Source organism: Hesperophylax consimilis, chromosome 11 (assembly GCF_061612785.1).
Source record: "Hesperophylax consimilis isolate HC1 chromosome 11, BYU_Hcon_1.0, whole genome shotgun sequence".
NCBI lineage: Eukaryota > Metazoa > Arthropoda > Insecta > Trichoptera > Limnephilidae > Hesperophylax > Hesperophylax consimilis.
In genome coordinates, this window is record NC_142846.1 from 4,247,218 (window position 1) to 4,273,166 (window position 25,949).

Sequence of the window (25,949 nt, forward strand, 5' to 3'; positions counted from 1 at the left end):
CAACCGCAGGTATGTCCAATACACCGGGGCCGCGTGTCACATATTTTTGTGCACGGCTAATTCACTTACGTCGTTAAGATTCTGGCTTTAATTTAGGGTATTGTCTCTTCTTAAAAAGGCTTTATAAAACGTCAAGCGCAGCAGAGTAGTTACTTCCTACTCATACGATCCTTTCTAACACATATACGAAGCCTTTGTCTGTATTGGTACATAAGCGTGAGTATTTTTTTTGTAGCACGTGACTGGTTAGGCGAATACATCGGAAGCATATGATGTATAAGGTGTTCTTGGTGGTGGAAACATTAATAACGTTTTATTTATGCGCTAAGATTATTATTAAATGATAAGAATGGCGTACTTACGTTTGCGGTATATAAGTACGGTTGGTTTAGCGCCATATCATTGACAAATTTGACTAGACATTTTGGACATCGAATCATTTTCATAAGTTAGGAGAACTCATTTTTACATTAAAATCATCAGGTAGAACTTTGTTACATTTATATCGACTGTTGAATAGCCAAGGCAAATAAGAATTTAAAAATAATTGTAATAACAAATTCTTTGTAGCCATGTGCTGGTTCAGATTGACAGAACATTGAAGGTTATGGTCGAGTATTTCCTAAGTATAAGAGGATAACTTTTTACACTGGCCCAGTAATTCACTCGATGTGAACCCTATAGAGAATTTTTGAGTCGTATGTACAGATAGGATAGGTAAATTGGATTAAACGATCAGGAAAATATGATAGAATCAGTCATTCAGGTCTGGTTTCGGAATAAGATGGAAAACTGCCAAAAGTTAAAAGATTCCATGCCGAAACGAGTGCAAACTGTCATTGAAGTCAAGGGAGGACATATTGTATCTTATCTATCCGTTTTAAGAGTTAATAATTCAATAGAAATTACCTTTAAAAATAACATAGGTGTATTTTTTAATAGCCCAAAACTTAAAAGTGTTCAAAGGGCGTATGTTATAAGCTATCGGATTCCACTGCGTAATACTAAAAGTCGGAACTTATTTCAGTGCAGAAATTCTGGTACTAACTACCATATGTATTCCTCATTGCCCAGAATACTTATGGAGGGAAATAATTATACAGAGTCAGTGGAAATCCTTATTAAAGATTGTTACTGAGATAGTTTAGTTATGATAAATATGTATTGTATTAAAATATAATTTTGATTTGATTGACATTTTGGAACACAAATTTGTCGTATATAAATTAAATTTTCCCCACAAAAATGCCTATTTTGCAATGTGTTATTTTTTATTTATTTTATATTTTTCATTATATTTGAACGATATGAAAATTACTCATAAAAAATGTCAAAATTGTCAAAAAGTCATTCGAAATTGAATTATTTAATGTCCTATACAGCCTATACATCATAATTTAAAACACAAATAAATAAATTAGCACGTATCCGTACTAGATATTTACTATACCTTTTGATATATTTTTTTAGTTTAGTTGGTTATTTTGGCTTCAAATCCAAATTCAAATTTAGTATGAAAAAGAGTGTTCCCTTAAATTCAAAAGATTGTTTTTGTTTGAGAGATTATTAGCAGCGGAATGAAGCCTGATAAATAAACAAACCTCTTTTAAACAAAGTTCAGACTGTTTATTCAGAAAAAAAGTTTTAAAATTACTTAAAGCCGCTCTCAAAACATTCACCTAGAAATCAATTTTTCAACACCATAGTATTTTAATATGAAAAGTTGATCTTTAGCGCCCCGGAGACGATCCATATCAATTGTCAATAGTTACGTCAATTTACATTTTTGATGCAATTGATAATTATTGCTAATTTATCGTTTACTGAGGCAATCGAATCGATCGACAATTATTTCTAATTTATCGTTTACTGAGGCAATCGAAGCGATTGACAATTATTGCTAATTTATCGTTTACTGAGGCAATCGAAGCGATTGACAATTCTTTGGACATCCCGTTGGCGGGTGGAATGACGAGTATTTTGATTGAAGGCGTAGATGCCATGGAAAAGCGCGATGATCGTTTCGCTGAGCAATTGTCAATCGTTTGTTCAATTGTTATATCTATAGAGCTCTTTGGAATTCAGTTTCATTGCGGAACGAAATTTGTTTTTACTTATAATTGTCCAGAGTTGTAGAAAGAACGATTATAACTGTTCGCATGTGGCGGTTCGTGGTCCTTTTCACTAGAGGTTCAGAATATTAAGAGAAGTTATTATATTTGTATACCCTCAAATTTTAATTCAAATTTTACGGATTTCTTTAATTTTTAATTTCAAGCCCCTTTTCACACCAACTCGCATTATTTTATAAAATCTAAACAACGCCATTCGCCATTGTACAATATTAGGTATAACTAACAAAAATAACTGGGACAAAATTATTAAATAAAACTGCTTTATAAAGACAAAATCTGTTTTACTCATAGACATATGAATATTAGTAGACCTGCCCTAAGTGATTAAAAGCGTATTATCCCCACTCCCCATACCGGTTCCATTTGAACCGGCTGTGCTGGCGTATGGCCTCAAGTGAAATTTGAAAACGTGACGTCATCATTCTTGTGCGAACTATGGTCGAGGCATCATCGGTTCATTTTACGAAATAACACGGCAATATTTTGACTTGTACTATGAAAACTTGTAAAAATAGATGTGAAAAAGAGAATAAACCCAATTGTCGTATTACATTCCATATATAAGCATTATTTTACTTTATTTTAAGCATATTCACATCGTATAATATAGATCAGTTTTAGAAACATATTATACTATCACATCGAGAAACGTCTGGACGCGAAACACAAAGCTGGTTGGTTGCTGGGAAGTAAATTATGAACATTTATAAAAGTGTTATAACTAAATACTTAAACGAAATATTCGACTCTGAAAATACAACCGAATTTTTTTGCCGAATTTGGACTTCGCAAATTTGTTCATAACGTGGCGAGTAATTTGCGCTCCCATGTAAAAATGTCTATTCATTCAAAAGCAGATTTTACTTTTAAGAAGTAAATGGTGATATTATAATGCGAGATGCCTATTTACTGTCAGATTGATTTATTGACGAATCACAGTCAGCCTTACGCCCTTCGTTCTTCAACAGTTGATTTTACCCCTCGCCATTATCTTCTCGTCTATTAATTCCTATGTCTGTGGTTTTACTAGTAGATTTACAAATGCCATTAAAAGCGAACGGTTGGAGAAACGCAGGAGCGAGAAAATAAAAATGTATTACGTAATGGTTCTATGGAGCAAATATTGTAATATATGTGTAAATAAAAATATCGTTTTGTATGAAGCAAATTCTTACATTTTTGCTGAAGGGGAAGTGCGGTATGATGGTTTGTTTGATGACTATTTAAGTACTCCGACGATTTGCATTCTCCCCATTTAGAATAAACCCCTCTAACTACTTCGTCTCTTACACTATGTCGTCTGCTTTGAATCAGTTTGCATTACATTTTCTGTACATTTTTAAAACATCTCTTGCAAGTTAATTTGCAAAGTAATTTCTCCTACGATATGAATTTATTGTTATGTATTTGTGTTACATTGCTTACTTCATATGAACTAAACCTATCTATTTAATTGTTCTGAAACGGGAAACCTTCCCAGTTGGACAGTCATAGTTCATTATCGTGTAATTGTATTCAGTGGCGGTTTTCTCTAAAGTGCGTTTGTGCGGCGAACCCCCATTAAAAATATGAGAAAATAAAACATCCTTGTTTTATAATAATATAAGCACATTATAGATAGCACGCTATTAAAATTTCGCCTTCAAAACCCGCGCCACCGAAAAATACGATGCCTATTCCAAATTTGTGCGAGTTAAAATCCGCGCCAAACTCTCCATACAAAATAATCTTAGCCGGTACAGACCCTATGACGGTGATATATACAAAATTTGGTCTTTCTTTGCAAAAATAAGACAAATTGTGTGCGCCGAACACGCGTTGTGATATCACGTGACCTCCGAACATTGACGAATGTAACCGAAGAAACCCGAGAACTTCGCGGCCGACGTTTAACCTTTGAACCATAGGGATGCAAGTTAAGTGTTATTTTTTTATGTTATATTATGGTATTTAACTTTGTAGTCATTTTTGTACATATTTTTGTTTTCTTGTTTCTGCATTTCTCCAACCGTTTGCTTATGGCATTTGTAAATCTACTACCTATTTTTAAATTTATTTCGTGCCACCTTTATTTGTTTTTTTTGATGTTTTAAAATATCTATTATATATTCTACGAAATTATTCTTCTCTAAAAAACAATAATAATTAGCAACGTACCTACATTGAGTGCTATAAAAACATTAAACAATTTAATTCCTATAAAACTTTTCTCATTATCTAATAATTGTGTCTAGGTAAAGTGATTTAAAAACAATAATATGTAGGTACCCCTCCCACTAACTTTATTTAAGTTGTGTGACTGCTGCCGTATTCGACTATTTGACGTAGGACAACAGTAAGTAAATTTTAATTAGATATGTTTATCTTCTCTTGAATTTCTGAACCCCCTGTTAAAAAGACCACGAACCGCCACTGATTGTATTTAAAAACAAAAAGTTGAGCACATAATTTTTAATTTTTTCGAAACATTGGCACAAAACATTGAACGTTTGGGGCGTGGCCATACACATCTGTGTATGCATACACAATGTTTTTGCTTTCCTTGGCCGTTGGAAAACATTCTAGTGCATGTGTTTTGTGTAAATGATTTGAAAATAAAACATTTTGTACGCAGGGAACCCGCCTTAAAAGAGTTCCAGTTGGTTGCAGTAGTATGTATTTTGTTTAATTGGCCGCTTAATAATTGCCTTCAGGGAATAATGTTTATCTTCCTACGACTCTAAATTCTTCCCCTATAATTATCCTATTGAAATTGCAACGCCTTATAACCATCTCCGTGCCAAAATAGTACTCGCAATACAATAAAATTCAAATAATATTTTATTTTTCTTTTCAAAATTGTTTTTTTAACAAACAATAAATTCGGTGTAAAATTACGACAAAATTTTTGGTTTAAATATAAAAAAAATACAATAACAATCTAACAATAATGTAATTCCCAATTCTGAAAAACTCCGCCCACTCTTACCCCTCTCCACTTCTTCCACTGTTCAATTGTAATCTATATTTATTTTTTTACTTTAGTATATACTAGCTCCTGATGAGGTGAACATTGTTCATGAAACATGTAGAGGTTATATTTATATTAAAGTGATGTAAACAAAGTTATTTGTTTATTATTCTAATAAAGATATTAGCTTTTAGCTCCTCGCCTTTTAAGGTGTAACTAACTAACCACCACGCCATTTCCCCGAAGGGGTAGGCAGAGAGGACGGACCGCCAAACAACTCGGTGTTGGCACACACTCCTTGCCTCATTCACATTCATACATCGTCTCATACATACTCTTCTATTATTCTGACTTTTGACATGGCCCGACTCAAGTATCTGACTCACTTGGTCGTGCCATGTCTTCCTCGGGCATCCCTAACTTCTTCTACCGTTCATATTTGCATCGTATATTCTCCTTACACTCCTTTCTTCCCTCATTCGCTCTACATGCCCAAACCATCTAAGCATCCCTTTCTTGATCTTACTCATTACGCTCACATCAGCCTTGAATTCTTTGCGAATCTCCATATTTCTTACACGATCATACATGGTTTTATCACACATACGCCTCAGGGATCTCATTTCTACAGCATTCAGTCTACTTTCATCCTTTCTCTGGCAGTTCCATGCCTCACTTCCGTACATCAGGGTAGGTACTAGCACTCCATTGTGGACTGCTAGCTTCGCTTCTTTGGATAATTTTTAGTTTAGTCCTCCATTAATGGAATTACCTGCATTTACCATTCTTACAATATCTCTGTCCGCCTTACCATCTCTCGTAAACATACTCCCTAAATACACAAACTCATCCACCTGCTCCAAGTATTCCTCATTCGCAGCTATATTGCACACTGTTTTCGTACTCTCTCTTTCAAACACCATTACTTTATTTAAGGTATATATTTAGTGGTTCCATGATAACTCAACACAGTGACAATTCAACACACTTTTAAAAAGTGATATAAAGTCATTAAAAACGATGAATTTTTTTTTTAACCTAACCTAACCTAACCTACTTAACCCACTTAATGAAGTTCTTGATTAATCACTTTCCATGACTTCATATAACTTTTTAAAGATGTGATGAATTTATCATTGTGATGATTTATCCGGTCACCATATTTAGGTAACTAAAATCGGTTTGAAAGGGTAGTCTAATAGTAGCTGTTTCTGTTGAAAGACGCAACAGAATAAATAACATTGTGAAAAACGTCAATTTTATAATATTTTTAGCCATTGAACGTTTCCAATTTCGTGATCCATTTTCGAAATCACGAAAGTTATAAAAAATGTTTTCGAAATCATCGAACAACATTGGGTTTTTCGAGTTTTGTTATTACATACGAGTACTCTCCACCCCATAATTAAACAATTCTCGTAGAAATGCGTCTACTAATTATGTTTAATTTCCAGTATAAAGTCGGGTCTCCAGCGACCAAATGTTTTCAAAACATCAAACAAACAGAGTGGGTCGGTGCCACTTTTTTTGTTTTGTTTTCCATCGGTCACGGAAACAAAAACATTGCGGTCCTACCCCATGTTTCGTGTTTGCACAATATGTGGTTGCATTTTTGTGGTAGTATTGATGCTGGAGACGTTAAGGCGTTAAGAGGAAGCTACAAGCCAAAAATGTGTATTTTTTTGGTATACCTTATATTGTAGGTAGTAGGCATTAAAATCGCTTGACAAACGGAGTCTAGAAACGTTCGATTTCAAGCACAAAACTGTTTTTTATTTATTTTGTAAATAATTTTATAAGTAAGCAAAAAAGTTAATCAAATGAAACTGTCACAGATAATCTTAGCTATAATGCTGTATTTTTTCAAAGTTGTTTCCTTTACACGCTCATACATTTCTATTGAAAAAAAATTAGTAGTTTATATTTTTATTGAGTAATTTATATTTTTATCTATATTCTACTCAAGCGAAACGATAGAAAAACCTTCAATTTATCTTAAGCATATTTTTTGGTTTTCATAATGTACACCAATTCGTTATAAAGATTAATCAAAATAGCGATTTGGCTTTAACCCATTTACGCCCAAGACTAAAGTAATCGTAGAAAAAATAATAAATTCATTTTATGTAGTAGGAAATAGAGTTTTTTAACAAAAATAAAAAAATATATTTAATTTTTTTTTATTTACTAGAAAAAAAAGTGCCGTGCTCAAATGGGGACACTGGGCACATTCAGTGTGGTATTTCTCGAAGGATGGTTTTTCAATACACAAAGTTTTTTTGCACTCCTCACGTGCCTTACTATGGCAAATAGTGCATCGCAACTGTTTTGTCAACTTCTCCGGAAAGTGGCCAAAACCATCAAACTGTAAATTGAGCACTACAGAGGCTGATGGGTGAAATTGTAGCTGGTCCATCTTCACGTCGTTACTAAGTATGTGTAGATCGAAGAGGTATGTAAATAACACCCACCACCACTTCTTGCCTTGTATTGAAGTTCGATACGTTGAAATCGACTGATCGGCTTGATCGACACCGTCCATGCCTCTGTTGTAATTCATAAATACTTGAGGAATATTTTCATCGATTTTCTTCTTTTCGATTGAGCTCGGAAGAAAATTATCGTAGTTTGTTCCCATTGTACAAACGCTGTTATCCAGCCAGCGAACAAACAATATTTTATTGACCGTGTTGAACCGGTCGTCAAAGTCAGCACGACTTTTCTTTTTCATCTCCTTGACGGGTGTGAGAGGAAATTTGCAGGTCCTACCCTCACGTACAGTTCCTGTAGCCAGATTCCCATAAATCCCGCAGCAATGCATAGCTAGTGAAAAAATTATCGAAGAACACAACATGGTCTCTAGGATCTGTGTTTAGCTTGTTCAACAGGTTTTTCACAACTCGTGTACTCAACGGCTCATTGGTGGGTATTTGCGACTTGCCGCAATAAATATCAAAATTGTAGCAGTAGCCATCAGCACTAGCGAGCATCCAATTTTTATAACCGAAGCGTACAGGCTTACCTCGAATAAATTGTTTCGACGGATGACGTCCAAAATATTTCACCATGGATTCATCTATTGACAGATTTGTGTGAAACACTCCCCATTGCATAAATTTCTTCATGAGAACCTCAGCAAGGGTTCGCATCTTGAACGTTTTAACTGATGTTTCAGCAGCTACAGTATTATCACAAAAATGTTGGTACTTTTTGATATCTAAAAATCTGTTTCTCGTCATTGCCTTAGAAACAACATGTACATTACAGTCCTCGTCTAAAGACCAAAATAGACGTTCGCGAGGCAAAGTGTGATAACCAGATAGAGATAGAATGCCCAAAAATGTTTTCAACTCACCAACGGTAATATTGATATCATGTTTATTGTTTTGTGATGCATACAAATCAGAATATTGAAGAATCATATCGATTACTTCCTGATCAAAAATCTTCTCGAAAATTGAAACAGGATTTTTACCTTTGAGATCAGTAATTAGGTTTTTGCATCGTTGTTGTAAATTATTCTCATCAAAAGGCATGTGATCGTAGCTAGGCTCGCATTTACGCCAACGGGGCCCAACATTGCATCGTTGCCTTCTAGCGGAATTCGACAAAGGCTCTTCATCAGAACTGTCCCAATCTTCTTCGTTTCTGTTTACAAAAACTTCGATATTTCCAGGAATATCTCTTGGCATGTCATTGGTAATAATATTGTCTTCATCGCCTTCTTCTTTGTCAGTGAGGATACTTGTTTCTGGGGGAAGAGCAACGATATCAAAATTCAACATCTGAGTCCTCTTCTGCCATAATAGTATCAAGGGCCTTCTGGAGTCCATGATAGTTATCGCTTACTTCAAATTGCCGTTTTGACATATTTATGTGCAGTCAAAACTCTGTAAAAAAAAGAATATTTTACTCTTTATGTGCCCACTGTCCCTATTTGGGGACACCAACAAAAAAAAGTAGTTCACAGTTCAGTAAATTATATATTTTAACTTATCAAATTTTTATTCCAAAGTAAACAAAGTGTTCAATAAGATTATGTAGAAAAATTAAAAATTTACGAACGTAAACATATAAAAAAAATACTTACATTTGGTAATCACCGCGACTCTGAGATTCAATTTATTTATGACACTAAAATACTTTTTATAAATGGTGTTATCCAAAATGTTTGATATAAAATGTAAGACACATCAATTAACTCGACAATAATGCACTGTTAGCAAAACTTACCACATTAATAACAAAATGGTGGGTAGATTTGAAGGTGTCCTCGTTTGGGCACGGCAGGCGTAAATGGGTTAAGCTTCAATAGCGCGTGTACTTTTTACGTCCAAAATATGTTTTTCAAAACGCATGTTTTTACCTGTCACAGGAGAAATCTATATAATATAGGTAGATAAAAACGCGTATTCGAATGCAACGTTGTATCAAAAATTCAAAGCAATCGGTGAAGTACTTTCCTAGTTTTAGGATTTTCAAAAAAAGAACATTTACATTTTTCTATATGTAAAGAAAATAGGTTTGGCTGTTTTGTGGTTGTTACTTTTGAATATATATACAGGGTGTATCGGCACGTACCCGACAAACTTTAACCAGATATTCCTTAGCACATTTGGAGTAAAAAATGTTATGGGCACTTTGCTGTCCGGTAACATTTTTTTTTATTAAAAAAAATATTATTCTTATTTTCACCACATGTCACCAATGTTTTATCCTTTGTCAAAGTTTGAAAACCCATCTGGCTTTTACAATCACAACAAAATGGCACGGCACCATTCGTCTCATTATTATTTAGTGTGTATGAAAGAGCGAGCACGCTTTTTGACACACTTGCTAATAACAGCTGTTGAACACGAGAAAAAATGCCAATGACACTGACGGAGTGTGGATTTTTTTTATTTTTTTTGTTTTTAAATTGGAAAAAAATGTTGCCGGACAGCAAAGTGCCAATAACATTTTTTACTCCAAATGTGCTAAGGAATAGCTGGTTAAAGTTTGTAGGATACGTGCCGATACACCTTGTATACAAATTCAATATATATATTTTGAATTTGTTTTCGTGATAGAATGAATGCATATCTTGTAAGCGGAAATTAACCCAATTCTCTACATCCGATCGAGCTGGAATTCGGCAGATAGTCTCGTTGCATTGCATTTTATTAACTTTTGGTGGCAATCGCGCGCACAAACGCAGACATATAGGCATTTCTCTGAAATCGGATGACTATACAATAGTTCTTATACGAGATAAATGTCAATACTAAATGAATAAAATTGGATTTAGCACAGTCGTTAGAGTCGTTTACTCCAGTCCCTGGGGAAGAAGGTTCAATCCTCAATCGAAACAATATATATTTTTTTTAATTGGCTACTAGCCGGCCAAAAAGAAATGGCGCAACTAGGTTGACAATTGAAATTAGACATATTATTGTTTTTTTTTAATAGTGAATAAATAATTTATCTACTGTGCCTAATTTTTTTATAATAGTGTAATATATGCATGTCAAAAATTGTACGTAGTTTTGAGTCTACATTTATTTAATAATATCATTTGCTTTTTTTTTCACAAAAATTCAATTTTTTGTTCCAAAGTTTTCTTATTTATTCGCTGTCTGACGTCTCTAATTCCCCGGGTGTTGACGGATTTTGTCTAAAAAAAGAAAGATTATGAGAAAACGTTGACAAGGGAAAAAAAACTACGTGGTAAAGGAATTTCTTCTACCGTGTTCTAAGACGATTAGCGTGGAATCCGATATTAGAAAAACGCTTTGACATGTGTAATAATACTTACTATTTTATTAGGTACTATGTCGTAATACCATGACGACAGAGCTGAGAAAATTGCGATGGACATGTTTGTTTTCAGTTTCATTATTGCTGGATTACGTTGATTTTTGTTTACTTTTCAAAATAATTATGTTTATTGGACAAGGTTGTTATAAAATAAAGCACGTATTAATGATATAAAATTACTCTCGGTCAAGGCAATACCCATTTTCTCACGTTTCTCACAAATCAAATCTCATGTGTTGTAATTTGATAATGTCGTTCTACTCGTTCTCTAAAAACTGTTTTTATTTCAGAGTTCCTATCAATATTACGGGTAAAGTTTTGCACACATCACAATCACGTTAGAATAAACCTTAGAAAAAGTTGAACCAATCCAATTTTTTTGATTACTATTAGATTATTAAGTTTGTACTGAATACACAAAAAAAAGTTTTCGTTTAGCGGATATGTGACGTTGCGCTCCCCCCCGCTTACCTCAAAATTATTTTTATTTATTGACTTACCATGTCCAATTACAACACAATACACATATTACACGAAGTTAATACAAGGAGAAATTTTACAATGTAGGATTTATTTTTTTAAATCACAGCCATGACAAAAATGGGGCACTAAAAACAGTAAATATCAAATCAGGGACAAAGTTTTGATGGAGTTTACGACTTCTGCCACATCAATACAAAGTACTAATGTAATGTTTTTAGGAGCCACATCAAGCAGGAGAAAATATACATATTATAAAATAAATATATGCATGTGACAATTAATTACTTAGTAATTTGTAACCTTAAATGTACAACCTAAAATAAAATAAATACTTGGATTACTTGAAAAAATGCTTACAAACACACCAACAAACCACTCACCAAAAGCAATTAATAAACTGACTTTTCTCCAAACAGACGTGTTGTCTATTTTTACTACTCGAGACGCTGAGGCGGCAGTCACACGGCTGCCGCTGGCTCAGCACATTTCGCACACCAATGATACTATGTTATAAATAGGTAAAGCGTTCGTTCATTATATAGGTATTTTTAATAATATCCCATTCTCGTCACTATAGTTTACCAAAGCCTCCTTCAGGTTTTCGTGTTTACATTATTTGGGTGACTTTATCCATTAATCAAGCAGCCCTCGCCTCTGCGTTCAACATTTTCAATGAAGGTTGCGTTTTGTTATATTTCTTGATCAATTGATAACTGCGTTTGATTAATGATTCGTTTTTCCACCTACAGCTTAGCTAGGTTTTACGTAAATTCCTCAATGACATTAAGAACAAAATCTAGCTTTTTTTATTCCTCACATACCTTTTTTTTTTTTTATAGTGAATACCTCACAAGAGTCCCAACTGCTCCCGTCTGGAGCCAGTGAGACTATGGCATCCCCAATTGGGGGATGTTGTGAGGCTGAAGGTAAGTGGGGAAGGGAAAGAGGAAGGTGGGGAAGTACCTGGCTATTCAGATCTAGTCACTAAACACGGCTAAAGCCATTTGGAGCAACGTTTCAATTCTGAATGGTGGTCTTACACCAGGGCGATACTGGTAGTATCTTCCACTCTGGAACGTGTCGCAAATATTCTATATATTATTTTAATTAATTAATTGTGTAATAACACAAATTAATAAAATAAAATTTATTTGCGCACGCCGGGTTCGAACCCGCGACCTTCGGAATGGCAGTCCAATGCGTTACCACTGGACTATGCCGGCCGTCAAACCTACCCGTATTGTAACCTAACCTAACTTTTTAACCGCATCTCCATAAAATGGCCATATATCCCAATGAAGGATGTAGAGTGGAAGGGGATGAGTAAGATGAAGGTTCGGAAGTACTTGGCTTTATCAGTAATCAAGGCTAAAACCATTTCAAGCAACATTTGGTGCTCTCTCACCAGGAAGGTACTGAAAGTGTGTACGACTCTGGTTTACGTAAATAAATCTGTTTTAAATTGTGTTTCTTTTGTTATTGATACAACGATGATACGAGAAAGCGGACATTTTATGTATTCTCTCACATTTTCAGCCAAAATAAGTTTTCTTATTTTGGCCTAGTATCGTTCAGAAGACCGGTGCTGAGAAAGCTTGAATTTAGTGAGGTGTTAAATTCCAAGAATATTGTGGGGATTCGAAGACAATATTTTTTCAATTCAGGGTCACTATACAGGGTGTATCGGCACGTACCCGACAAGCTTTAACCAGCTATTCCTTAGCACATTTGGAGTAAAAATGTTATGGGCACCTTGCTGTCCGGTAACATTTTTTTTAATAAAAAATTTATCATTCATATTTTCACCACATGTCACCAATGTTTTATCCTTTGTCAAAGTTTGAAAACCCGTCTGGCAATATTTTGTTCGAGTTTCGTTGAATAATGCACGTACGTACCTACGTTGGCGCGCTTATACAATCACCACGAAATGGCACGGCACCATTCGTCTCATTTTTAACTATTATTATTTAGTGTGTACGAAAGAGCGAGGACACTTTTTGACACACTTGCTAATAACAGCTGTTGGACACGAGAAACAATGCAAATGACAGTGACGGAGTGTGGATTTATTTATTTATTTTTTGTTTTTAAATGGAAAAAAATGTTACCGGACAGCAAAGTGCCCATAACATTTTTTACTCCAAATGTGCTGAGGAATAGCTGGTTAAAGTTTGTCGGGTACTTGCCGATACACCCTGTATATTTAATTTTTCTTGAATAACTTTTGAAGGTTATACAATCTTAAAATTTATATTTTTAAAATGGGATATGTTGTGAGGCTGAAGGTAGTGGAAAGGGAAAGGAGATGGGGAAGAGGTGAGGGAGTACCTGGCTAGTTAGATCTGGTTACCAAATACGGCTAAAGCATAGACATATGAATATTAGTAGACCTGCCCTAAGTGATTAAAAGCGTATTATCCCCACTCCCCATACCGGTTCCATTGGCGCCGGCTGTGCTCGCGTATGGCCTCAAGTGAAATTTGAAAACGTGACGTCATCATTCTTGTGCGAACTATGGTCGAGGCATCATCGGTTCATTTTACGAAATAACACTGCAAAATGTTGACTTGTGATATGAAAACTTGTAAAAATAGATGTGAAAAGGAGAATAAACCCAATTGTCGTATTACATTCCATAAGTAAGCATTATTTTACTTTATTTTAAGCTTATTCACACTGTATTATATGGATCAGTTTTAGAAACATATACTATCACATCACAATGTAGCGATTCTCAAGTGTGCTCATCGTTGTTTACTGGGGTAAGTAAATTATGAAACATTTGTAAAAGTGTCTTAACTAAATACTCTGAAACTAACTACGACTCTGAAAATAGAAGCTGCCTTACTTTGCCGAATTTGGACTTCGCAAATTAGTTCATAACGTGGCGAGTAATTTGCGCTCCCATGTAAAAATGTCTATTCATTCAAAAGCAGATTTTACTTTTAAGAACTAAATGGTGATATTATAATGCGAGATGCCTATTTACTGTCAGATTGATTTATTGACGAATCACAGTCAGCCTTACCCCCTTCGTTCTTCAACAGTTGATTTTACCCCTCGCCATTATCTTCTCGTCTATTAATTCCTATGTCTGTGAGCTAAAGCCATTTCAAGCAACGTTTCAATTCTGAATGATGGTCAAAACACCAGGGGGATATAAGGAGAGTATCTTCCACTCTGGAACGTGCGGCAAGTATAGCTGTTTAAGTCGTTATTTTTCAAGTTTCCTAACATTCAAAAGGTAAGGTATTCATTCTGAAAGGCAACAATCCTTATGCAAATATTATTTTTGTAAATTCTTTCAGCCTCACAAATCGTACAATTATAATATACTGGATTTTTGCTAGTATTATGTAAAACGATAGTCACATAGTCACATAGATAGTCACATCAAAAACCAGTTCAAATATGTATTAGCCCTCCGGCGCCTTTTATGACCTTCCGAATAGAATGTGGAATACGGAAGCATGCAATTAAAATACCTCTTTGGACGTTTTCAATTACATATTTAACGACACAGAAAGATACGTGGCATTGGCGAGATCCAGGAAATTACACGCCATTGATATTTTGATTACGTAATAATAATCGAGCAGAATAAAATTGATTTATTTTATACTTAAACGATTCTCTTGAAATTAAATAAACCGTTTTTAAAAACCTGTTTGTAATTTTTGTGTTTTAAGGGTTATAGGTCATTTTGTAACCTCTTTAAAATATTTCAACTTTATTTTTAAGTATTAATATTATTGTTAAAGAGAGAAAAATATTTCCGGGAAACGAATAACCTACTTATTGGGGACAAAAATTTCGTAAAGAGCCAACGATGAGATCGTTTCCGTAATTCGATATTTCAATTATAATAAATACTCTTGAAATTATTTTGTATCGGTAGGTACCCCCACAGAAGAGTACCTAGAACCTACCTAAGTAAGTATGGTACTGTAATGTACTGTTGTATTGTTAATTGTCTTCTTAAATAGGAATTTTGAATAAATACTTCGGTCCGTCACAGATAATCTGATAATTACAATGAACATCTTGCAGGACATATGTCCGTCATATGGCGTGGGAAGGAACTCGAACTGAGCTGCCGGCCTGGAGATCGGTTAGCATCGGTTGTACTCGTAATCATTCGGTTACAGCCGACATGATATCTCTGTCATGTGGCGTTAAAACTGCCACCTATGGAAATATCTTAAAACTACCTTAACCAAATACCTGTACCGATTGAAACTTCAACTATTGAATTAATTATCGACACCACAGATACGGCATATGAAAGTGAATCGAGCAAGGCCTGTGTGCCAAGACAGTTGTATGTCGTTCCATCCACTCTGCGTAACATGCCCAGAAATGACACGGTAGTTAGTAAATACGTTTTTTTATTATTGCATTATTCAGCACTACAGACTTCTAAAGAAGAGGAGTATTTGAGGGCGTTGAAAATTTCCGATGTTTACCCAATCTGTAATGAATGGAGTATTATCGTGCCTTTATTGTAGCGTGTCGGGTAGTATGCAATAATACTCTGTTGTGATCTATGTACTGGTATTTATTGGGGAGCTGCTTGTAGCAAAAAAGAGGGCGCACAACTAACGTGCATCGCCTTTTATAAGATCTTGCAAGAATTCCATCTCGCTTGCACTCGCCCACATTCGTACAGACATCACACAATCGAATGGTTTTTGCATAAAAATCCTATTGATTGCAGTTAGTTGCAGACAAAGTTTTCAGCCATCGTCTTCATTGTTAGAATTTCATCTTTGAACGATCTTCTTTCGTATGGTGGGGGGTCAGAGGGGGACATCTAGATCTGCGAGCCATTTTAGGGCCTCAGGCGTCGCCATGTGGACCTCATCAATCCCGCCGGGGAATGAATGGAGCGGGCATTCGTTGACCACATGTTCGGTAGTCTGCACCGCACCACATTCACACATCGCCGACTCTTTAAGGCCCCATCTGTGCATCATGTGGGCACAGCGGCTATGGGAGCACCTTAACCTATTGATGGCGGACCAGGTTTTGCGAGGCAGTGAGAACCCAGGCTGTCTCTCGGTGGGGTCCTGAACGATGTCTTTGAACGATGATTCATTACTAAATAATAATGTTTGAAAGTAAATTGACCATCTTGAAACTTTTCTTTTGTTCGAAATCTGTGATAAAATGTAGGCATCTATCATCATATTTATATTAAAGTATAAACATCAAACTGACAGAACTCTTGTGGCAAATAGCGCCTGGCGCTCAACAACATGGCCGGATGCCAACTACAGCCAGCACGGTCTTAAAACCGAATTTTCTTCTCCTATCTGAATGAGGCTTCATATGGAAATTCTGCAAAACACCAGTAATGTGTGGACATCTTCGTTCAGAGTTGGAATTCTATTTTTATACGCACAAGAATTGGTTTTCAATTTACATATTTTGTGTGGAAAAAAAATAAGGAATGGTTTGGGGTCCATTCGTGAACCCACTATTGACTACTCATAATAATTAATGGATAATTTCTACAGCTTCCAGTTCGTGGGAAAATCGACTCAATGGCGCCTGAAAGTAACTTTAATCATAGGGTTAAAATGGCGGTAAATAAGGCATTTACTTCACGGGTAGTGTTTGATACTCAGCGGTGGTGAAACAGATATTAATTTTTTTAATAATTTAATCAGTTAAACCTCAAATTGTACTATTTAATTATTGAATACAATATTAGCGATTCTTAAACGAAAATCTGAAACAGAAAAGATACGGTCACATCTAGGACTTGGACCTAAGACCCTCGTCTTGACCGGGGCGCCCCGTATACAAGAACAACCCTCCGCGACCTAGAAAATTAGGCCCCCATCGCTTATTTCCACTATTTGAAATTTTAAAATACTGCATATAATATGGTGCTACCTGCCTGAAGAAAATTTGAAAAAAGAACCGTCATTGAGATAGTGACGTTTCTTTGGACAAAATGTGTAATTTCTTATTAGAAATAAAAAAATGTTACATAAATATTATTAAGGTTTATCATTGAGGCCCCGTAGTAAACGTTCAAAGGGAGATAGAGAAGAGAAAGGAGAATGTTAGAAGGAGCGCGCTAATATTGAAAAACGATAATAATTAAGCGAAAAAGAAAATATTTATTAAAATTTTAAATATTTCACGACTCGTTTGAAATAGAGCAAAAATCTCTCGAAACATGCTTTAGTTGCATTTAAAGATACACTGTGTATTTTTTATGAGGGAATTTCATATAATTAACTTTTCGGCATAACGAATGTATAGATATTATCTTAAAAAAAACTGTTATAAATCGGTAGAAATTGGGTATGCAGGGGTTTAAGTAAGTATATTTAAGTACCTATGTAATTAAGATGATTTTTAGCACCTATATAATTCGCATGGTGGGGAACCAGATGCTTTGGACCTCTCGGCCATCTAACCGATTAGTAAGTTCGTAGTCACTGTAAAATATCAAAATTGGTAGAAATGACCTTACCAAGCGCCCTCTTAAAATTATCCGCATTGACGTAGAATTCATGGAGCACCATGTTCTGTTGATACGCAATATTAATCTATATTGAACTACTCGGCGGTAGACGAGTGGGCAGTACTTTCATCTACGCACAAACAAATTGTGCTATTTTCGTGCGATCAGTTGCTGTCGTTTTAAAACCGTTCAAAAATACCGAGAAATATAAATTTATTTTCAAACTGTATTTAAATTTTAAGCTTTATTTTGTAATTACAGGTAATTTATTAACTTGGCAATTCCTTTCTTCGACGTGTGGTTGTCTGTTTTATTACAATAGGTTTTTTTACGTTAAAATTTTGTTTGTGTGTATGCGGGTTTGTGTGTGTGTGTATATATGTATGGGCATTGAACAGTTTATATTATTGATATATTTATGACTGTAGATTGCTTTCTTCTGAATTTACTAAAACCCATTCAAATTTTGTTCAGCCTTAAAGCAATACAGCCAGAAGACATACAAGTATATATTCTATGTTATGATACCCTTCCGTAATTATAGATTAGTTCGGCCAAATACTGTTGCCAAGTAATAGGGATATCAATCTTTTTTATCTGAAATTGTCTGAAAGTCGTAATCCTTCAATCCTGCCTGAAACTGCATATTATCACACCTGCCATCTAGCCACTGAAGTATAAATATCCCGATCGATATTCAGTTGAGTTCACGCTATATTAATTACCTTTACTTATGGGTACCTATTAGAACAACAGGCTTCACGAATGTAAAGTTTACCCTTCACTCTGACGTCACGATTGTTTGCGTGTTCCAAAGTGTGAAGATACTGACGATAACGATTTCCCGGTAACTACTTTGATGGAATGTTTCCCTTCCTATTTGAATGTGTTCCATTTTTGAAGAGTGCGTACTAAAGAAGAACAAAGCTTTATGTAGTAACGGTTGACTTATTGGCGGGAAATTAGTAGGGAAAACTAGGGTAAGTATGCTTCGAGATTTGTTCGGATTTCAGCATTGTTTTGAGTTATTTGCATTTTAGTTGTTCCTTTAGTATTGCATTGCGGTTGCAATTATCTTCTTCAAAGTCAGTGCATTATATTATGTGAAGTGTGTAGAGCCTATGTTTCTTCCAATAATCTTTTACGAACTATTGTTTATTTAATATTAATTGAGTCTGCCCACGTAACCGGAGCATATCATGACCGTGCTGTGACCGAGCCAGCGGCGTTACGCTCTTTTTGCTGTTGCTTCTACCTTTCCCATAATTCACGGCTCGGTCATAGCACGGTTATTGTATGTTCCGGTTATGTGGGTAGTCTACTTTAACATGCTAATTTTGGTTGACGGTGCATGTGAAATATTAAATATTCGCGTAATGCCACCGCCATCTTTAAAACAAGCCATGCTGTTGAAAGTTAAAGACACTGACAGTTTGACAGTTGACAGACCTGTTTTGGGGCTTCTTGCACTGGGTTTAGCGGAGTTTAGTACTAAAATTTGCTAAACCCAATACAAGAAGTCCAAAAACAGGTCTCTTTAACTGTCAGTGCATTTTCTACAGCATGGTTTATATTAATATAGATGGCAGTGGTAATGCTTATTCATGTTCAATGACTTTTTATTTAAAAAAAATTGCAAAAAAGTAGTATTTTACTTTACTTAATCGTTTTTACTTTATTCTAAATGTGTATTTTTTGTTCAAATGTTTGACAGAATAGATGCTAAGATGTATTAGAATGTCTCATATTAATCTATAATTAGAATAGACGACGCGCGTGGTTTAACTGAACTAGGGCCAGTGGACATATAGCGCATTTGAAATACACAGAAAATATTGCAAACTGAACAAAAGTACTAAATCCGTATCGTATATTTTTTTCATAATAATATTGTTACTTGGTCATACTGTTGGATCTTTTCTGTTTTTTTCCTTTTTGACAGTTTGTCCTGCAAATCTGATTTCACATCTGTAAATTCTAGTTTTCTTTTGTACCTTACTACCTAATCAATGCAAAGTCTTTTTACCTAAAAGCAAAGCTTTTGTACAGTTTTTATTAGTTATTTAATTTGTATCTTTATAAAGCACCTTTTAGGGCGATATTGCACAACAATAAAACAACAAGCACCTTTTAGGGTGATATGTTTAATCTGTTCTTAAATCCTCGAGTCGATATCACACAATTTTTTTAAGCTATTTTGCGTTAGTTTCGTCATTGTTGACGTCAAAATTCAATTAATGACACAGTGACAATGATATTTACTGTATTCTTATTTATCGCATTTTCTATTGTGATAAAATTTTAAACCTCACCGATAACATTCAATACCGGTCTCTTTCCCAGTAAAGGTACAGTTATCTTAATTTTCGTAGAATGCATTTATTGTGTAGAGACATAATACCATAAAATAGCATTCAAATATAGAGTTAAATGCTAGTATCTAGCTCTTTTATAAGTGTGCGGTCGGGTTTTCTGCTCTCGTGAAGAAAATTCTTTAAAGTTTGCCAAAAAAAGTTTCATTTGCAAGCTGACGAGAAATTTTGGTGATATTTCTAATAGTGTTAAATAATAGTCTTACCGAAGAATTAAACAGAATAACAGATTTTTTATTATTCAAGAAAAATGTTAAATTATATTTAAAAAACCGAACACGCGTAAACATCATTAACAAAATGCAGTAACTTCATTATCATACACTCCATAATATTATTTTTTACTACTACACCGAACTCAAGAGCTAGTTCTCTTCATTGGTGTAGAAATACTGAAAAATAAATATATTTATATACATAACGAGTTGTTTGGCGGTACGTTCTCTCTACCTACCCCTGTGGGAAAACGGCGTGATGGTTAGTTAGTTAGTTAGGTAGTTAGGAGTTTTTGTTTTTGTAATTTTTTGTTTACTGCGAGTAGAACACATTTTGGCCTTTGAAAGAATTGATTATTTTAAGTATTTTTATAAACCCAGAAAATATTGCTTTGAAGCTCAAAATCTCCTTCTTACGAACCTATTTTAGGTTATGGTTTTGTTGTTTAATTAAATTCTTTAGAAAATGATCGTAAAATATTTCAATAATTATGGCTTAATTTCACAATAAAATAAAACACGCTTTTTGACGATGTTTTTTTCTTGCTTAAACCTAAACAGGCGACTGGTGTTAAGCGGGAATTTAAACCTTATCGCCATCTACATAAGGGGTGTTATTGTTAACGTCAGGATTCCAAATGTTACACGACGTGGTGCATCGCCTTAAAACACCCAGCGTTAGATTAAAGGTTTTTCATTTTGGGAACTCTCTGTGTCCTTGCACGTAACAGTTTCATGACTATATGCAACTAAGCTTATGGGTGTCTGATCTGTTGCTCATAGCAAGCATATTGGGTCTTGACTTTGAAGACGTATTATTCTTCTTCGTAAACCTTCTGGTATCCAGCGTTGTATAGAGGCTTATTTCGAATATCTAACGAATTGGGAAAATAATTCGTTATTCTTGGTACCTCGTAGAAGTCATCTTACTATATAAATTATCTATAAGTTGTTTCTTGTATCACTAAGTTACTGAACATCCATTTAAATCGTGATATTATTTTATAACCATTTTTTAACGTATTTATACGGAAAATGGTTTAAATTTTATGACTTGCAATAAATATGATTCATCGATCATAATCGCTTCAGATTTGAATAACCGTAAACAATGAACATATCCTGCTTAGCTACAACTGATTTTCATTTCTGTGAAACATACAATCATACTATGACGATCACAGATAAATGTATACCATTCTTTACGTAAAAACATTCAAACACCAATAATAATTTTCATTAGAGTATATTTCATATAGCATCTTTTTGTGACCAATACTTTGTTATATCTCCAGCACCGCTCAGCTGATGTCGCGCCGCATTCGAATTTCGATTTTTCGCACCGTACCGGATGTAACGCCATTGTGACGTAACAGCCTCCAAGTTCAAGGACCCTCCCACCCCCACGCTTCCGTTTCAACCCCCTCCATCCCCCGCCGCGCCACCCCCACCCATGTGGCCTCCGGTCTGTGGATTGTAGAATATTGGCGACCCGAGTAGACTCAGGCTGTGTTGATGGTTAGTTTGCGAGACATTCGCGAGTACGCCGGTTGTACAGTGCTGTGTATCTATCCTCGATCTTGACTTTAAACGTACTACGTCAATTCGGTTGTTTCGGCAGTCAGGTCAACTTTAAAATATACGATATCGGGAATAAATTCAATCTTATATGGAATAATACATGAATATGTTTAGTGTCTAGTGAAAATTTACTTTAAATTTGATGTGATGATGAAAAGCAATACAATTAATATTATCGCACATTCTGCGTCAATTTGTTTGTTTCATCAGTCATTATTTAAAGTTTTAACTGTACGACGTCGTGCTTATATTAAACCTTAACAGGAATAGTTCACAATATGCCAAATACAAAGTGAAAATTCCATTTAAACTTTGCTAAGTTTCATCATATTTATTATTATTATAATGATGAAATATCCATGCTAATGTATTCTAGATGATTTAGTAACGTAAATTGCATGTGAATTATCTTGCTTTTACATCAAATTGCACTTTTTGCACAATTCCGTCACGGTATAAAACATAAATAAATCTAATAGGATGGTGTTATAAAATGATTTGTTTTCCTATTTATTATTATTTTAAATGCCCAACGAAAGGTTTTAGTTTCATTATGCCGTGGTCAAGCTTAAATCAAAGTTTAACCTTTTTTGTGAACGCCGCATTAGAGTCCCAACCGTCTGAGCCAATGATACTATGACATCCCCAATTTGGGGAATGTTGTGAGGCTGAAGGTCGTGGAGAGGGGAAGGAAATGGGGATAAGATGGTGGGAAAGTACCTGACTATTCATATCTGGTCACCAAATACGGCTAAATCCATTTTAAATCAATGTTTAACTTTCATCATGGTGATATTGAGAGTGTCTTCCGATCTGGAACGTGCCGCAAATGTAGTATAATATTTCGAATTAATTAATTTATACAATTTTCTAGCGCACGCTTGGATTTTTATGCATAAAATAGGTGATATAAATGAAATAAATTTTTAAGTTTGGAAAGCTCATAGATAATAGGTTATAAAAAATTATTGCTTTCAGATTTTATATCCACGTGTAAAATCTTGTTAGTTAACTTTATTGAAGAAGTTTTTAGAGTGTAATGTTTTGAAATAGTCTTTATGTAGGACACTGCGGAATTTGTGAAAATAAATCAAGCATTTTACTGCAGCTTTGCATGGGCAGAACAGAAGTTAATATGAACTAGTTAGGAGTGTTACTTAATTTAGACCCGGCTTTTCAGTTTACTACGAAATCTTTTATGTGGATATGGGGAGGGGAAGGATATGGGGAAGAGGAAAGTACCTGTCTATTCAAATCTCGTCAAAAAAACCATTTCAAGCAACATTTCAATTCTGAATTTCCGTATTTTACCAGGATTCGATACTTCGGATGAATATACATCGAATTTGGTTTTAGTTTTGTGATATAACTTTTTTATTTGAGCAAATTAAGTCTAAAGTTGATTTATTTAGGTCAAATTTAAAAAAAATAACAACCCTTAAAAAATATGTTTATTTACTAACATACATCTGATGATTGATGGCAATCACGTACGCACATGTGGTAAAAATGAACGTAGCTAGAATGCATTGTCATCGACAACGAGACTATCTGCCGAATTTCAGCTCGATTGGATGTCGGGAAGTGGATAATTTCTGCTTCCAAGATTTGCATTCATTCATTCCATGTGAAATTCAAATAGATAGTATTTTTAAAATGGAGCTATGAGGTTACTGCCATCAGATTATTCTCTTAAAAACAGCGCTACGAGGTTACTGTCATCTGATTATTCTCTTAAAAATAGAGCTATGAGGTTACTGTCATCTGATTATTCTCTTAAAAACAGCGCTACGAGGTTACTGTCATCTGATTATTCTCTTAAAAACAGAGCTATGAGGTTACTGTCATCTGATTATTCTCTTAAAAACAGCGCTACGAGGTTACTGTCATCTGATTATTCTCTTAAAAATAGAGCTATGAGGTTACTGTCATCTGATTATTCTCTTAAAAATGGCTCTATGAGGTTACTGTCATCTGATTAACTCTCTTAAAATGCGTCGAAACGTAGACCCGGCTCCAACAGTTTTTGAACCCTATAATTACTTGCCGAATAAATGGAAAAAGTTAAAATAAATATATCGAAATGTTCAGATAAAAAAAAGGTTTTTTTGCATTCTCTATGCGATGCAGTTACACCAGTTTCTCATTTATACCACTAGTTTCCGGACGCCGTGTATTTATTATGAATTTAATGTGAAATAATTTAGTTAAGTAACATTTTATTGCGCACGCCAGGGTTCGAACCTGTGACCGACGGATTTGTAGTCGAGAACAATTAACAACCCTCGAATACGGAGGCCGTCTTTAGGTAGAGTTTATAGAGCCAAGATATATTATTTGTTTTCCTGTTGTTGTTCTACTAAATGACGCGATAGTTAGATAGTTAGTTTATCCTGTCATTTATTTGTTCTGTGATTGACCGCAATTGGTTCAATGTCCTCGAATGGCTACTAAGTCCTTTTTTGATTTTTTTATTGCCGGGTTCACACGGTTGATTATTATCAAACAGGATTCGCAACCTGTAAAGTGTGTTAAGCAATTGAATAATTTAGTAATGACAGAAGGTCAGCTGGTGTTGCCATAGAGCGCAGAGGGGGCAGAGGTTATTAGGTACATCGTATCGAACAATCAACTCGATGTTATACTCGATTCAATTGGACGAAATTTATGTTGGCCAGGCCGCCTGTGTTGCAACTTGCAACCCAGTTGAATTAAAGAAGAGCGAAAACAAACATAATTGATTCCCATACTATAAAGCAGATACTCTGTGCTGAAGCAGTAAAGAAACTATCAGTTATTGTATTGTACTGTCTGGCGTTATGCGATTTGAATCTGTTAAAAATGATCCTGTTAAAAAAGTGATAGCATGTCAATTTCCTGATAAAATATTAGTCATTCAGAATACATCTAGAACACGTAACTTTTCCTAATAAATATCATGATGGAATGCCACATTATCAATATTTCAATATTAGTAATTGTATGAACACGTGTTGCGCCGTCCTCATAAAACATTCGCATTTAACTTATACTTTGTTAGTAATTCTGTCAATTCATTCGTTGAAGGCCTGCAGTCCCGTTTTTAACATGAAAACGAATAATTTGACCAGAATTTTAATAAATGAACGGTATTTATATCAGTTAGTTTTCTCCGTGTGTGTTCAAATCAAAATAAATTCAGGAAGAGCCGAGAAAATTTTATTGAATCTAGATATTGCTTTTAATTGGAATCTCTAGGGGCCGTCTGTTTCAACAGAATGCTAAATCGTGAGCTATGTTAAAAATTTAACTGTCAGTTAAAGTAACAAGGATGTTAAATCGGACCGCGCGCTGTTTCAAGTGCCTTTATGCAAAAGTAACAGTTACTAGTGTGGCCAGTCTAAAAAGCAGAATATTCCTCGAAAGTACGTGGAAAAACGCACGGCATTATTTTTTGGTACGGCCACACCGAAGATTAAATATGATCTCTGGTTAAGGGGGTATTTGCAAAAACCGAAATAATATTTCGGGGCGGAGAAGAATGAAGTAAGTTGGAACGGGGAACACGCGGCGACGTACGCTGGTCAACTCAGTTCGAGCGGCAGCGATGAAATCCACTAGATGGTACCCATGAGTAAGGTTTGAACATGAAACGCTTAATAATGAGCGTCTTTCAAATAAAGTTTATTAAGTTGAGTTTGCATTTTTTAGGTAAATTTCGATAGAAGAATTGCAGAAGGAGCTCATGATTTTATGAGATTTAGATGAGATTATCAGATTTCTATCAAACTTGTTTGATAAATTATCGATACTATCAACTACACTGCTAGACGGTAAGTAGTACCTTATGTCTCGTAACCGACGTGTTCTTCATTGACAGATGTCAAAACAATACGGTATTTATTTTCATAATATCTGATCATAATTATATCTGAATATATTGGCAAGATAAAT

General features: G+C 34.9%; 1 protein-coding gene across 5 annotated transcripts in view; it reads left to right on the top strand.

Annotated features, from left to right (window-relative positions):
• Nt5b (5' nucleotidase B) overlaps positions 1-25,949 on the top strand; it is a 105,993-nt gene that overhangs the window by 26,270 nt on the left and 53,774 nt on the right. Inside the window, exon 1 of one of the 5 annotated variants that reach the window (XM_089637221.1) lies at positions 21,970-22,043. The exons of the other annotated variants lie outside the window; for them this stretch is intronic. The gene's annotated coding sequence lies outside the window, so the exon portion shown is untranslated. Of the gene's footprint in view, positions 1-21,969; positions 22,044-25,949 lie in introns of those variants that run through there. 5 annotated transcript variants of the gene reach the window in all.